Source organism: Lissotriton vulgaris, chromosome 5, assembly GCF_964263255.1.
Source record: "Lissotriton vulgaris chromosome 5, aLisVul1.2, whole genome shotgun sequence".
Classification (NCBI taxonomy): Eukaryota; Metazoa; Chordata; class Amphibia; order Caudata; family Salamandridae; genus Lissotriton; species Lissotriton vulgaris.
The window spans coordinates 1,172,965,647-1,172,982,198 of record NC_141693.1 but is presented as its reverse complement, the minus strand read 5'-3'; the positions used below and the strand labels follow the sequence as shown (position 1 = coordinate 1,172,982,198).

Genomic DNA, 16,552 nt, shown 5'->3' with positions numbered 1-16,552 from the left:
GTGTGGGGGCGCCCCTTCCTTGGCCACGAAAGGAGCGAAAGGCACCCATATGCTGGCGCGGGGCCGAGAGGCCCAAGGACTTGGCCGTAGCCCTGGAGTCCTTAAAGCGCTCAAGCGCGTGGTCTGCCTTGTCGCCAAAGAGGCGACGGCCATGGAACGGCATGTCCATGAGTGTATTCTGGACATCTGCCGAGAAGTTGGCGGATCTCAGCCAGGCGTGGCGTCGTATCGCCACTGTCGTAGCCATCGCTCTGCCCAGCGAGTCAGTAGTATCCAGTCCGCACCTGATTGAATACTTCGCTGCGTCCCGGCCCTCTACTAGGGCTTGGCCGAGTTTGGCCCGTACCTCCAACGGACACTCTGGCAGCCCTTCCACCACCGTTTCCCACAGAGAGTGGGTGTAACGGCCCAAGAGGCATGCGGTGTTGGAAGACCGCAGTCCCAAGGCAAAAGGGACGAGAAGACCTTCTTGCCATAGTTCTCGTACCTCTTGGATTCCCTGTCCGGCGGGGCCGGCGGGAAGGCGGTCTGGGAGTTAGAGGCCTGGATAACCAGACTCTCGGGGTGGGGTGGGTGGACAGGAAACATGGGTCGCCCGGGGCCGGGCGGTGGCGTCTGGCCACGTTCCTATCTACAGGCGAACCTGTAGCGGGCCTGGACCAAGTGCCCAAAAAAACGTCCGTCAAGGCCTCATTAAACGGCAGCAGAGGCTCCATGGAGCATGACTGCGGCTTAAGGACCTCAGTGAGGAGGTTAGTCCTCACGGCCTCGTCGGGGAGCTCAAGGCCCAAGGCCTTGGCCGCCCTCATCAACACCACACCATAAGTAGCACCCTCCTCCGAAGCCACGGTAGGAGGAGAGACAAATCCAGTGTCTGGAGAGGTGTCCAGGCCACTGGCCTCCCCAAGGTCTCCTGTCCAGTCCATGTTAGACTGGCACTCCCTTGCCAGAGGGTCCTCAGACCCCTCCCAATTCTCCTCTTCCCCCATCTCCTGAGATTCAGGGTCATAAGTGAATGAGGTCGGTTCATAGAAACTAAAATCTCCGGACGGCGTCGAGAGCGGCGCCGAAAGGCGTCGTCCCGACGTCGAAACCGATTGAGAGGAGGCATCGGGGACGGCGCCGCCCGAGGACGACGCCGGAGGGGACACCACACGGACCGACGCCGGGGGGGTCGTAAGGTCCACCGGTGACGATCCATCGCCCGAGGAGGGTCCAGCGGTGCCCTGCAGCGCCGAGCCCGAAGGCGCCGACGACGCCGGGGCCGCTGTACCCTGCGGCGCCGGGCCCGAGGGCACCGGCGGTGTCGGGATCGTGGAGCCCTGCGGCGCCGGGCCCGAAGGCGCCGGCGGCGTCGAGGCCGAAGCACCCGACGGCGTCGGGGTCGTAGCCCCTGACCCACTAGGGCCCCCAGACGGGTTCACTGGGCCCGAAGGCGCTGCGGAACCCGTCGGAGGAGAAAGGGACCTCATGGCCATGAGGAAACGCTCGATCTCCTCCGGCGTCGCGTTCAGCCCAGGGACCGGGGGGCATGGGGCCGAATGCGGCGCCCGCGACTCCCGAGGAGCCGCGTGGGCGGTGTCACCCGAACCCCCGGCCGCATCGCGCGAGCGTCGGGGGGAGTTAGAAGAGCGATGATGTCTCTTCGACTTCTTATGCTTCTTACCTGACGACTTGGACCCCGAGGAGTGGCGCCGACTCCCGGAGCTGTGACGGCTCCGTCCCCGCGACCTGTCCCTCGACCTCCCGTGGGACCGGGACCGGGACCTCACACGGCGCGGGGCCGACTGGCGGATTTCGAGTCGCCTGCGGGACCGCTCCCGCCTGGCCTAACTCGAAAGGGCCCGACAGTCGGAGCAGGCCTCGTCGTCATGGTCGACGCCCAAACACATCAGGCACAAGCGGTGGGGATCCGTGACCGACATGGTACGGTCGCACTCGTAGCAATGCTTGAATCCGGGCATCCCTAACGGCACCATCGGAGTCGTAAGACTTCGAAATGGATCAAAAGAACACAAAAGTTTAGTCAAAAAGTGACTAGGGAACTGCTCTTTCCAGATCTGCGCTGGCTGGCGCGGAAAAAAGAAGAACTGACATCAGCAGGCGGAGGCGGCGTCTAAGTACTCCGACGACGTCATCACGGCGCCAACGACGCCGACGACGGACGCGGAGCCGCAGACGAAGCCTACCGACGCGCAAGGGTACTGCTACGCAAAACTTCCCGGATCCAGTCTGACGCTGGGGGATATTCTAAGGTAAGGAATCTATCACTAACGTGTCTCTTTCAGATACAACTTTACCTGTGGCAATGGGAGCTTTTCAGACAGAAACAGAATAATCTGAAGAAGACTAATCAGTGTCACTATGGTCGCTGTTTTGCGAATGATTTCAAGATTATTAGATTATCAAGAACTGCTAAATCTGCTAGAAGAATGGCTGATAAAAAATGCAGGGTGGTTCCAAGACAGCAACTACATCTCCTTCCTTTCCGGATGAGAAATTTTTGCTTCTTACTCTAAGATGGCCTTCAATTGCACCTAAGCAAACAAATGTAAATGTAAATGTAAATCCAAATGTAAATCCAGTATTTGTAAAGCGCACAGCTACCCAGAGGCATCCCGGTGCTGGAGGTCCTTGGGAAGATTAAGCTATTGCCCAGAGTCACATGGTTCTGGGCAGACCCCTGCCACCGGAGCCGGGGATCGAACCGTGAGCCCCAGTGTCCGGTGTCAGTCGCCCTGGCCATGACGCCACACCTATTCCTCAAATTGGACTCCTTTGAGATGTTCGACGTGAGCCTACAACATTAGCTTCTTTCCTTGAGTGTTAAGCTTTTATGCCACAACACTTCTGGGACAACATGCTGCTACCTTAAAGGGCTAATAAATGTGAAGACAAAATGAAGGAATTTGAACCAATTTGTAAGTCAATAAAGCACTCTAATCAAAGCATATATTCCATACAGAGAAGTCTTCAAGGATGCGGTGGTGCAATTTTAAGACGGTGGCATCAGGATGGATTGTTATATGAATGGAAGAGGATTGTCTTTCTTATGATAAACTAAGAACTTTTAAGTTCCATATGTGTATTATTTTTTACAGCCGGAGTGGCACCTGAAATGTTCCTGATGTTAAGGACCTAAAACAGTGAGGACAAAGAGCACCATTCAAGATTGCCTAAATAAGCAGGCTGTCAGGGTACATCTAAAAGCTAGATGCTGCTGTAGTGTGCTAATACTCAAGCATAATGAGGTGCAGCACTTGGCGCTAAATGGCAGAAGGATCAGTTCCCAAATCGCGTCTTCTTCACTCGTGGAACATAGAATAGCAAAAGTGAAGCGAGATAGCAAGCAGATCCAGATGTTTTTAATTCAGGTTTTTTAGTGCATAAAAAACCCTGTGAGTAATAAACAGGGCCTGTATATGAGGATCTGCATATGGTTCTTTATTGGGAGTCTGTGCAGACAACCGTGTGCCTTCAGCTGAAGTTTTTCCAGGAAATAATCCTGGCGACTTTGGAGTAGACTATTACAACAGTCTAAACGTGATCGTGTCAAGGGAGGAGACTATGACAATAGTCTAAAAGTGATTGTGTCAAGGCAGCGATAACTGTCAAGTTGTTTTTTCCACAGGCGAAAAAGGGAGAATTTTCTTTAGTTGTCGGAATATTGGAAAACAGTAAGGTATGACCCCCAATAAGGTATGTATAAAGGATCCTCACTAATAGGTACTCCAAGGACTCAGGTTTAGCCCGGGGGTAGGCGGGGCACAAGATGCAATCATAACGCAAAGAGTTTTCTCTTAAAAGCAAGAGTTCCATTAAGTTTGCATTTCATTTTAACAAGTAGGCAATCAATCACTTCCGGACTGCCACTAATTCATCCCTCAACTGCAAAGTGGGACTGGAGGCCACACCATTTGAATCTGATGATTATTTGTGCATTGTCAGAATAAGAGCCCAATGATCTTATTAGATGAGATAGGGGCCTACATAGATATTGAAAAGCAACGAGAATCCCTGTGGAACACCACAGTTGACAGGCACTCTGTCTGTAATCAAGTTAGCCAATGACACCATTTGAGTATTATTGGTTAGAAACTATTTAAACCATGCTGCCTATTTCGGTCGGTTGTGCAATTGAGATTGAACAGCCTCCAGCTCTAGAATGTTGATGTGAAAGCTTGTCCACTGCTCAGTAAAACCTATGAAACAGTAATGAGCCCACTTAAGTATAACCATGAACAATCCTGAAGAAAATAGTCAGAGTCCCTGCATCATATCCTTTTTCGGGGGAACTGGGCCAGCTTTAGCGTTGGTGGCGCCCAGTGTGACAATCTTTGTTGGCACTGCACCCCAAATGTCCTCCTTCATGGATTGCTTCGCTACTGCCCTCTAATGGTGCCCCCTCACACATTTATTTTCTAGCACTACTCCTCACAATGTAGAGTGTCAGAATTTACATCACAAACATATTATACAGCGACAAGGAGTCATGCAAGTGTGAAAATCTGTGTGTAAAACATATTACTGACTAAGAGGACCTCAAGATGTAGGAGTCACGTCATCCGTACTGGTAGCCACTATATGATAACAGTCAGGCGTGCAAAGCCCATTTGACTCAAAGGGCTTTAGCCCCCCCCGTCGGCTTCCCGGGCACACACACAGTGCACCGGGAACTTCACAGGTCTTTAACCCCTTCTCTGCTGGTGACGGAACCACTCAGTCATCAGCTGCGGTCGCGTTATGCTGATGACGAAGCGATTCCCTCACGGCCCGTTCGGCACGCCTGCAAAGCGCGGTTTCCGCTCCTGCGCTGAGCGTTCCATTGAGCGGGCGGGGCCGTGACAAAACCGCTCCGTCATGAGCACAGCGCGACCGCGGCTGGTGATGGAGCGGTTCCGTCACCAGCATGGCCGCGCCGCACGGTCCCCCGCCCCCTTAGCGCTGCAGCGGGATAGCCGCCGCAACGAAGGGGTTAAAAGACCATTTCCGTGTTAATGAGGGCTTGTTGTTGTTTCACCCCTTTTAAGAGCCCCTGCAGCTCCACTCTGCCTGTTGCTTAGCAATTCAGCCCCCCCCCCCGAAATTTTTACTTAGCCCCCACCCCCGAAATGTGACTCTAGTTGCGCCTCTGATAAGAGTGCTTGAGGTGAAGAAACTAAGGGCCAGATTTATTAAGTTTTCAAGAGTGGAGTAATCAAAGTTGCTGCGCTGTGTTGTGTGAAAAGGAGAGAACACAACAGTGCCATATCTACTAGCATTTGGTGCTACTGCTCTCTCCTCTAGTGATGGCACACCTTTGGCTGCCTTACGCCAATGCATACCAATGCACAATAGTGCATCTATGTGTGTGATGTCAAGAAAATAAATCTTTTCTCCAACTTTACATCTGGCTTAAACAGCCATAATCTTTTGATGTAAATGCCTGCCTACCAAAGTTAGTAAATAAGGATTTTGGGTCAAAATCCATGGATGGCTGCATGGAAACGTCCCACAAGAAATTCCTGCTTCAAGCAAAATAGCACATCATGCTCTTTGTGTTACTTTACCACTTCTTTCCACCACAAATCGGGATTTGTGTTGGAAAATAAATCCCAAAACTACACTTTGAACCAGGTTTACATAATTTTTGTGATGCAAACCAGGAATAAAGTGTAAATCTGCCCCATAAATGCAGGATTTGAAACGTAACGATGATTGTGTGTGTCATACTATTAAATTTTGATGTAACTAACCATAGCAACCCCTTTTAGCGACTTCAGAATAACTAAAAGATTGAGGAAAAAAACAATAAACTTCTATATGTATGCCTCGCAAATTGCATACAGTCCTTTGATGCCAGTCTGTAATTCAATGAGTTGCATTAGAAGGATTGCAATTTATGAACTCAAAGTAACAAAAGGATCTCTGCAACAAGAGCAGTAACCCACTATCAACAATAAATCCAAATCTGTGATCTGAATGTTGCAAGTTGTGCTGTGCAGCTGGAACATTCACCCTCTATGCAACTTTATCATGAGTTACAACTCTAACTAGACTCAGCACAGATCTCTTGATCAAGTGCATTAACCACCAAAGTTAGCATGCCGTTCTTAGTAGCCCCTGAAAATGCTGGTCACACAAAAAACTCTGTAGGCTGCTCTTATCTCACCTCAGCATGTCAAAGAGCACCCCTTTCGAACTTGGCGCCTGGTGTGGTGGCACCAGTCGCACCACCCTAAAGCCAGCAGATGAAAAACAAAGATGACAGCCTGGAATATTTCTCTGATTAACCAGAATACAGACGGGTTCAATGGAAATTCTCTCATGTGGCACCTAGATAGAAGTACTCCTTGCTTGAAGGAGGGTAGAAGGCCAAAAGGTTACTGTACACACCACTCTGAAAGTGAGCTCCTATGTCCCATGGGGGTGAAATATAATGTGGTGCAGGATATTGCTTCCGTAACATTCTGTTGTGAGGCGCTCCATTTTACAGTCTTTTGTTCTGTGAACAATGAAGATTTGATCGCCTCCTCTGGAAAACTAAAATTTATACAGACACGTACCCACTATCTGAAGGTATAGATTGGAAACACAGACAATATACAAATGCTGTCACTATTGGAACTCCTTCATGGGCCCACTGGAAGAAAAGATCATAGTAAAAATCCCTTTCACAACTTTAGCAAGTTTACCCTTGTTGGTGTGAAAATAAGAAAAACAAGGTAGGGTTTTCCACAGGGTTGTTGGATATGATGTATTTGTCAGTGCATTTACCATAAACATATAGCAAAGCGTTAGTTTCCTAAGTTTGGGAGAACAAACCATTCCTAAGAAATTACAGGCGCCTGACTTTCTTTATACTGCCAGATAGGAAACTGAGACCTAAGCCTCAGACTCTCTCTATGCTTTGACTCAAAGGCTCATTCATGGCACAACATGCTTCGTTCATGCCATGCTTAATATCTCATTGAAGACGTTCTAGATCTCCGCCAATGTTTCAAGTGTCATCATTTGAGTCTACTGCTTTTATAGCCTCCCTCAAACTACCCCTTTCAGGTGGTTTTGACAAAATAACAAAGTCATGAATGTGAATACTTTAAAATATGTACTGCAAGATATTGGAGATATATATGGAGAGCTTAGAAACCTTTGTGAGAATTGCACATTTCTTAGATTGACGGTCAGGCAAACCAGATCGCACGTCCCACACTATTCCCTTGTACTAAACTCGGTGCTGACAATCCTATGGGAATACTCTCGAGTGCCATCGAACAATATTGATTGGAGCAAGAGTGAAGATCGAGAGACATGGAGGGAGGAGGAAGGGCAGGTACAAAATAACTACCTGCGGATGACCCACAGGATAGAAATCATAGAAACAGCTATCTGAGAGCTTAGTGACATCACACAGGCCTGGCAACGGCGTAGCTAAGAAGATATAGGCAATGCTAGGGACACTGCATTTAAATCAGGTGAGCGAGTAATGCATTTAGAATTCAAAAATGACCCAGAACGAAAAACACTGGTACTTGTGTTGTATGTTCTGTTTATTATGCTAAGCAGCTTGCCTCGCTTTGAAATCAATCACAGTGTAGTGCCCTGAGGGAGCGCTGCTTATTTACCACTAATTCCTACACGGTGAATGAGCCAAGTGCATGGTTAGGGTACCTACAATTTATTCATTAGAGTGAGATTTCACGCTTCCAACTCCAAACCGTGAGCCAGCGACAAGAGGCTGAATCGGGCACCACTGCAGTCAGATTTAAAATTTCTGCTTGATGTTGGTAAGGTTTGCAAAATTCATCAGCAATCCGGTAAACCGCAACTTGCGCAAGTCTGATACATACATATACATACATCTAGTTAATGATCTGTAAATAAATCACAGCCTTAAGAAATGAAACTAAGAAAAACAAGAACGCAGAGTGCAAAAGCGATTTGCTTTTCCCATTACTGGTCCTTTTAGGCGGCGGCTGATTAGAGTGAACAAGTTTCTTTCTTAATCGCATCACTGAGCTCGAGATTACAACATTAAAAAATGTTTTTAGGCAGTGACCCAACGCCGGTGCTGGGAGCGCCAACCTTCCTATCTGCCCCATCTGCAGCCTGCACCCGGCGGGAGGGGCGGGGTCCGTCGTGCAGACACTCCTCGTGAAACGAGTGGCCATGGTAGTGCAGAGGATGCCTGGAAGCAGACGGAGGAACTATTCTTACTCAAAAGGCGGCGGGTCTAAACCCACCTGTGACCTTTACAATTCAGTGGAGCGGTGACCAGGCACAAGTTTAACGGATACCTCTGCTCTTCGTCAGAATGTGGAGGAATACACTTGTACAAATAATCCCCAAGGCCCATCCCTAATAATTACTGTGAAAAGGCCGGACAAACAGGGCCTCCCTCCCCATGGAGCCTTAAGAACGATAATACTATCTAAGGTACTTCCTACAAAGAGGACACATTAAAAGCAGGGTACTGGGTACTTGGATCAAAAACATAGGGCAAGGCGGCAGGCAAAGATCGATTTAAGAGTTTTAATGTTGAGAGGGTGATAGATGGGAGCTCCTTTCAGAATATTACACTGCACACCTGCACCACGAGGCAGATTCATCCAGATAAAAATTCTGATGGGCAGTTTCATCGAAATGTGTAGTCTTTTAAAGCTACATGCGACCTACATTATATAATTTAATTTTATACACATATACTTTGAAGGTTAACACATTTCCTGCCGGAATGAAACTTAAAAAAAAATGCATTTCATCCAGGAATCTCTTCCAAAATCTGCTCTGGCTCCCAAAGGCAGGCCAAGCGCCACCCAGGCTGGGCCTCCGCCTGGAGCAGGAAGGACGCGACAGGAGCGTCACGTCTCCCTGGCTGAGGTCTTCAGTTTGGCAGATTCGATTTGAGGAGCTTCGAGTTGCATCCTTGCTGCAGTCGGATGTTCGCAGGCTGCAGCGCCGCCCGTGGTGCTTTCCGTTGTCACCTCAGATGGCACATACGCAGCCGACTCTTGGGCACCACCGGTTACACATGGACGGAGATACTTCCTCCATTAAAATGATCCTCTTGGCCACGGAGATGGATGGGATGCCAGATCTAAGAGGAGAGAACGAGGGGACAATAACTGCATCTTAGAATAAACATCACAACGGAGAGTAAACGATATTCAAGATAATTCACTACAAAAAAGGAAATACGTGAGCATTGCCCTCACCTGGGACAACACGGACTATCTTTGAATTAAAATCGGGTCATTGATCAACGTATATGCTACAGCTGGGACAATGCCTAACTAGATGTTAGGTGTCGAACTGTTCATTCTTATTACACTCTTAATATTAAACTGTTAGCCCACGCAAAGGCACATTTTTTAAAATGTTGTCTGTTCACTAAAACCATTAGTGTCCTGATACAAAGTAATGAATGACTATTTAAAAAAAAAAAAGAAGTTAGGCTCAACACATAGAATGAAGTCCATGTGTTGAGGAATACATACTACTAATTTGGGGTTTAAGGGTAATAAGGACACACATTCACAGGCATATAATTAGGCCCCCCTCTCCTTAGCCTTAACATGACCACCCCTCCCCCCACATAATATTGCCAAAATCAATGACGTCAGATTGGGATGAAAGAATTGTCCTAGATTCATCAAACACCCAACCGGTACTGTACGAGGTTCTGCTTGTGCTAGATGGACAGAAGTCTGGTAGAAGGTGGACGCTGAGAACACAAGTTACTATAATAAGTAACCACCTGAAAATCTAGATACCAGTTTGTTTCTTCTAGAGCACTAAGTTGACACCCAAAACACACCTACTTTTGTTTTTTGTTTTGTTTATTTTCTCTCCATCTACACCATTTTGTAGATATAAAAAGAAAATATGTGAAATGCTCAGTTTAGGACCACCAATTGAAGAGCCAGTTTGCTGAGTAATTTAGACTTAACTTCTATGAAACAGGCACACTTCTAAACTATATGGAAGGATATACATTTATATACAACTGAGGTGATGCAGCAAGTAAAGATTTTCCAACAACCAACCTAAAAACATTTTTTAAAGAGTGCCTTAGCTTGTTGGTATCTGCGCTGCAACTTGTATTCAAGGCACACTGACTAAAAAAAGATGCGTTGAGCTGCCCAAGTGGCTGCCCCGAAGATGACAACATGAGGCACTGTCTTGGCAATTACTACATTAACAAGGATGTAAATTGGTGAATAAGATCCAACTGTATAGACATCTGGATAGTACCAAACATGAATTAAAGCCTTCAAGACCTGCTGAACACATTAAATCCACATATATTACAAAGAGTATTTCTGATAATCTAAAGGCATTGGTTCGATACACAGAACCGGAGAGGTGTTTCAAATCTGAATTTTGGAGTGTCTTATGAGCATCTGCACAAGCTTTCAGATGGAAGTAAATAAGTTACTTACCTGCAACTGTTGTACTGCAGTATTGGTATATTTCATAGATTCACATGCCTGTATCATTCCCTGTCGTCAAAGTGGGAGTCCCACAGTATTATATCTAAGCAGTCATATTAGTAGCATAGGATACAATATCACTCAGCCATGAATTAAAAAAACTATCTGACCTTTTTTTTTAAAAAAAAGGACCAAACTTAATCAACAACCAACAGGCAACAGCACCCTCTAGAACCTTCCCACAGAGGCTAGTTCCCTCAGATGTTCAAGCACATGTGGGAATAAATATAATGTTTAACCACAAGAAACTCAGAGAAGACCTAGGGAAGGGAACTGGAGGCACGGGGTGCTAGGAGTAGGCAGCCTCCAATCTATAATGTTTAACACAAAAAGAGCAGCTCCTAGTGTGATGACCCAAGTGCTACAGTGTTACTTGTGAGTGCAGGCATCTCACAAAAAGTGAAAGACTGGTCTCACACACCACCTGGTGTCATGCTTCATCATTGACCAGTCCTCGCCCTCTAAAAGTTCTCCCGCCTCCCGGGAGGAGAGTGGGTCACATATGAATCTATGAAAGATACCAATACTGGAGAACTACTGTTACAGGTGAGTAACTTATTTTCTTCTCCAGTATTGGATCTTTCCTAAATTCACATGCTTGAATCAGAATGGTTAGCAGTAAACATAAATACATATTAGCATACTATAATAATGCAAATATTGTCAATAGTTGTAACGAGCATAATGAAATCAAAAAGCAGAACAAGAGCGGATGGTGGGGAAAGAAATGCATAAAAGGAAAGAGGCTCACCTTACTGAAATAGATAGCGCAACTCAGCCTGTCCCACTGCTGTATCAGCTTAGCCTGTGGCACCCAGGTAATAATACTGGGTAACGGTATGCCTGGTGGACCATGAGGCTGCTCTGCAGATTTGCTGAATCGGAACACCAGAAAACAAAGCTGTGGATGTAGAAGCAGCCCTTGTTGAATGAGCCTTGACTCTAGTCGTTAAGGTTCGTCCTGCAGCGTTATGGCAGAATTGAAAGGCGTTGCAATCCACCTTGCAATGGAAGATTTAGAGACTGGTAGTCCTTTATTCAAATTGCCACAGGCGATGAACAATTGATCAGATTTATAAAACTGTTTTGTTCGGTGTAAATAAAATGCAATGCACCTTTTAACAACCAAAGTATGCAGAGATCGCTCAGCAATAGTTTGTGGGTTTGGAAAGAATGTCTTTAGTACAATAGGTTAGTTGAGATGAAAATTAATTTAGAGTTAGTCTTTAAGATCACTGTCTTTTTTGAATTGCATGAATTGTTGTTTTATAGTGAATGCTTGCAATTCACTAACTCTCATTGCTGATGTTCGTGCTAATAGCAGATTCGTCTTCCATGACAGAAATTTCAACTGTCTCTTGTGGATTGGCTCAAACAGGCTTTTCATTAACTTACTTAATACCACGTTGAGATGCCAAGAAGGAGGAGGCTCTTTCACCGGTGGAAAAGCTCTAAAGAGTCCCTCGAGGAACTGTTTAATTAGTCTCGCAGACCATAGAGATGATGAGTTCCCTGGTCTCCTAAAGCAAGATATTGCTGCTAAATACACTTTTATTGATGAATGTGCAAGGCCAGACTTGGCTAACTGAAGAAGATAAGATAAGATCTGTACAGGTGTTACGAGGAATGGGTGTAATTCTTTTTCTTGACACCATATACAGAAACGTTTCCACTGACATTGAAATGACTTCTTCGTGGAGTCTGCTTGTGCTTTAGAGAGTATTTCTCTACAGTCTTTGAGGATATCTAATGGTCTGAGCTCATGGTCATCAGGATTCAGGTCAACAAGTGAAGAGAAGTCGGGTTGGGATGAAGTACTTGGCCTTTGTTAATGGATATTAACGTCAGAGTACATGTCGGAAGAATGTGATGTTGTTCAGAGAGAAGGAAAATTTCTGTGTACCAGAATTGCTGAGGCCATTTTGGAGCAATCGGGATGAATCGGCATGGTTCTCTCTTAAAGCGAAAGCAAATAATTTCAACCATCCGATCAAAAAGGCATTTCCCCACAATCCTTTCTGGGGATGCCAGTTTGCGCCGTATTGGCATTTCTTGTTTGTCTTGGTCGCAAAAAGATCGAGTTGCGGTGTTACTCACTGAAGGAAAATGTCCTGTAGAACCAGAGGATCAAGTTCCCACTCGTGACAAGTGGTTGTTAGTCTGCTCAAGGTGTCCGCCAGCACATTGTATACTCCTGGAACGTATTCTGCCCTCAGTGTTACATTGTGTTGCAAGGCCCAATTCCAAATTGTTTGCACCTGTTGAGATAGAGCAACTGATTTTGTTCCTCCTTGTTTGTTTAGGTGGTGCATGCTGGTGGTATGTTCAGAACGGATAAGTACCGATGAGCCTGTAATTTTGGGGAGCTATGGCCTTCAGTTCTAGAAGATGTATATGCATCTTTTCGTCAGGGGTTGTCCAGTTGCTACTGACTGAAAGCTCTTGAAGGTGAGCATCCCTTCCTTCCAGGACGCATTTGTTGTGATGGCAAGATCTGTTGCTTGAGAGAGAAAATTCATCCCTTGAGAAATAATGGCTGATACTGTCCACCATCTCATAGCTTTTATCATTGTTGGGGTTATGAGAATCACATCGTCGAAGGAGTCCAGAACTTGTAGCCACTGTTTGCCTACCTGTTCTTGTAGGGGACGCATAAGAAGCCTGCAGTTTGGTATCAGTGGAATGAAGGGGGAGCACATTTCCCGGAAACGACTTGACCAGTCGGACATGAACGGACTTTCTTTAGCAAAGCTTTTGCGCTAGTAGCCTGATCTTGTCCTGTCGTTCTGGAGAGAAAAGCTTTGTTTGACTGGGTGTCTAAGACTGCCACTAAAAGCATTAATGTTGTTCTCGGATTGAGAGTTGATTTGGTATTAGACCCAATTTTTTGAATAAAGAAAGGCATATTGCAGTGTCCGTTCTGGCTTGTTGGTATGTTGGAGCTTTTATTAGATAATCGTATAAATACGTAAAGACTTGAATTCCGGTCAGCCTTAGACGTGCTGCCACAGGGGCCATGCACTTGGTGAATATTCTTGGGGCTGATTTTAGTCCAAAGGGGGTGTGGTTCTGAAAATTCCGGACCCTGCCATAATGGTGTACCAAGGCCTAAACACTCGTGCAGAAAATATCATCATACCACGACGAATTTGGTATCAATAGACCGGTAATGATCAGGACATTATGCCTGTGTATTTTCATCACGATACAATGATGCATGCAGGAGTTATTGGCAAATTCATTCTGAGCCCACAGGCTCTAGGTTGTGGACAAGCGTCCATTTTAGTTGTTGCCCTTTACATAGGCATATACATGAGCCAATGATTCTTAAAGGACACGTATTCCTTAGCTTGAGTTCTTCCTGACTCCCATTTGACCTGAACAGGCTGAATCTGCCTACGTGATGTTGGCCTCACCAAACCAGTCCATGCCCTCTAGTCAATCTATATTAAAGATCTGAGCAACTTGTTGTGTACATTGGCCTGAGCAAGATTAGAAGGCCGAATACAGTAGCCATGCCTGTTTATGACCCACAAGCATCCCTTATCCTACATTTCTATCTTCCACACCTGGCTCTGTTTCTCTGCTTCTGGGCTTTTACAATGGGGAGGTGACTGTTTATATGATGGGGAGGAAACCAGTTCTATGGTGAGCTCCTCCGGCCTGCACAGGAAAATATGTGAAGTTTGACATATGTTCATGATGGAAGATGGGTTGGTCAGTTTGGGCAAGTAGAATGGAATTCATAATTATAGCCTGCTTTGTTATGGTACCATGGGAGCGACCTACAATGATGTGTTCGTCAGCAAGAATGTGAGCCTAGGGGCAAACTTTTTGTATAAAAAGCCTGCCTGAGAAAGCTCAGGCAGGCTCCCTCTTTCAATTGTAAAACTACGGTTGGACGACGAAGCCTCATAATTAATTATAATAAAGATGTCTTTTAATTTTACAGATTGGCTTCCAATTCCTTATCTGCTTTATTTTGCAAACTGCTGGATAGATCCCTGGTGGGGAGAGTGAGTCATTTTCTACTTTTCTTCAGTTGGCTGCCCAACTCGGGGCCTTATCATGGAGTGGTTATCTACAGGAGTATTTTGTCAAAGGATGGAAGAACTGCTGGGGAAGACAAGACAGAATTCAACCAAAAAGAGGTACTCTGGGCACAGGGTTTTCTGGGGGATTATCTGTCTCTGTGGCCCAGTATGTTTTTCGATTTTTCTGACTTAAAACTCTCCTAAAGATGTCACTCCTGACTAAGGAACCCATTCTTTTTTTGCTGTAAGTATTTTTTAACAGACTGTTAGTGCAGTGGGGAATTGACAGTTATAATCTGGACAAATATTTGTGTATATGCAAATTGCAATTTGTATAGGCAGTTGAAGAGATATTTTCTCCATCTGTTTTAGTTGAAGAATAAAAATGGGTCGCTCCCAGTCCTTGGTTATTTATTGGTCGCAGAAATGTGACGCAGTCCTTGGTTATTTATTGGTCGCAGAAATGTGACGTTTTGGTTTGGGTACCGGTACATTTGGTTCAGTTGGTAGGCCTTTTGGTTGCTGTGGTTCAGATTATCGTTGGATAATCTTCCTCAGTATTGGTTCCTTGGTTTTATTTGAACACTGCAGTATTCAAAAACCGTGGGTCACGTACATTTGCGTGTATATCGTTGGAGATAGCCCCATGAAGTTTGAAACCCGACTAGTGAGCGCAGATGCCTGGTCGCGGTATTTTGTTTGGTATTAGTATTGACTAGGTTGCAACAAAGGATTCCCGGTTGGAGAATTCGCGTCTGATACCTCCAGTTGGAACTCCAATTTATGAGCTCTCTTTAAAGGTCTGTGAGGCTGTCTCTTTTGCAGCCTTCTGGAAATCTGTTGAAGAATTTAAAAAAATAGGAACTAAAACGTTTTTGTTGTAAATATGGTTTACAACTAGTTTTGGCAGGTTATTTTTGAAGACAGTCCGTAGGCTGTTCCTTGTTCCTGTCCTAAGTGTTGACCTATGGGTTAAAATGTGTGTTTAAATGTCTATGTTGTTTGTGGGTTTTGTTGTAAATTGCGACTGCGCGATTTACAAGAAATGTTTAGAGCGCGCTGCTTTGTGTGACCTGAGTGTTTGACCCCCCTTCTGTTTTGTGTCTGGAATGAGCTCAATGTATGTATGTGTATGGGTCACCTTCAATAGATGTAAATAAGGCTCCAAAGAAAAAAATGAAAAAACGAAATTGCCTGTTCTTTAGACGCACAGTGTTAGATGTTCACAGCCAAGTCTTTTCAGCTGCAGTATATCTAATCATTCAGCCAGCACCTCTCTAGTTAAACACGGGTGGTGGAATTTTGCAAGCAGTCCTTTCTAAATGTGGCGCAGTAATCTCACGCATTCCCAGTTAGGTAGCTGCGCTTAGGCTTGTGTGTTAATATGTATCTAAATAATAGGCAAGGGATGTAGTGAGCATTTTATATGTAGAACAGTCACAAATAGCAATAATTAGGCTTCATTAGGAAAAAATAATTATTAATTATGAAAAATAATTATTAAAAACAAGTGCTACAAAAATCGTTTTTTAATATTTGTGAAGCTTAACACTCATACTATGACCCCCTAGCATTAAAATATTTGATTTAAGTTACGTTGTACCACGAAAATGACAAAACACTTCTGTGCACAATTTCCCTTACCCTAGGCGCAAACAAGCTCATTTCTATAAGGTATAAATAATTATTTTCAAATGTATGACTCCTAAATTTGGTATTAGACATTCTAGTAATACCCATTATGAAAAAAAATTGTAAGATATTTATTTCTTAGTATCCAGAATGCAAAAGTCGATTTTCAGATAAATAGACTGTTTTAAATGGTTTCAGGGCCCTTTTTAAAGTGTCTCTTTAGTAAATACATACATTTAGATCTTAATATATATATATTTGCAGGTTGTGCCTTCTTAGGATTCAGTGAGGCAATGTGTCATAGAAATTGTTTTAAATATAGTGAAATATTGCAGGTTATGTGGAAGTGGTTAAACCTACTGGCCTTGTCAGCTTCAGTATACTAGCAGGGGACTGGCAGAACCTGTATAACGT

The 16,552-nt window shown here is 45.1% G+C and overlaps 2 protein-coding genes across 2 annotated transcripts in view; both read right to left on the bottom strand.

Annotated features, from left to right (window-relative positions):
- LOC147712168 (uncharacterized) overlaps positions 1-16,552 on the bottom strand; it is a 58,866-nt gene that overhangs the window by 22,459 nt on the left and 19,855 nt on the right. The window lies entirely within an intron of this gene.
- The window catches only part of SEC23IP (SEC23 interacting protein), a 148,617-nt gene continuing 139,569 nt past the window's right edge, over positions 7,505-16,552 (bottom strand). The window contains exon 6 of the mRNA XM_086922940.1: positions 7,505-9,076. The gene's annotated coding sequence lies outside the window, so the exon portion shown is untranslated. The remainder of the gene's footprint in view (positions 9,077-16,552) is intronic.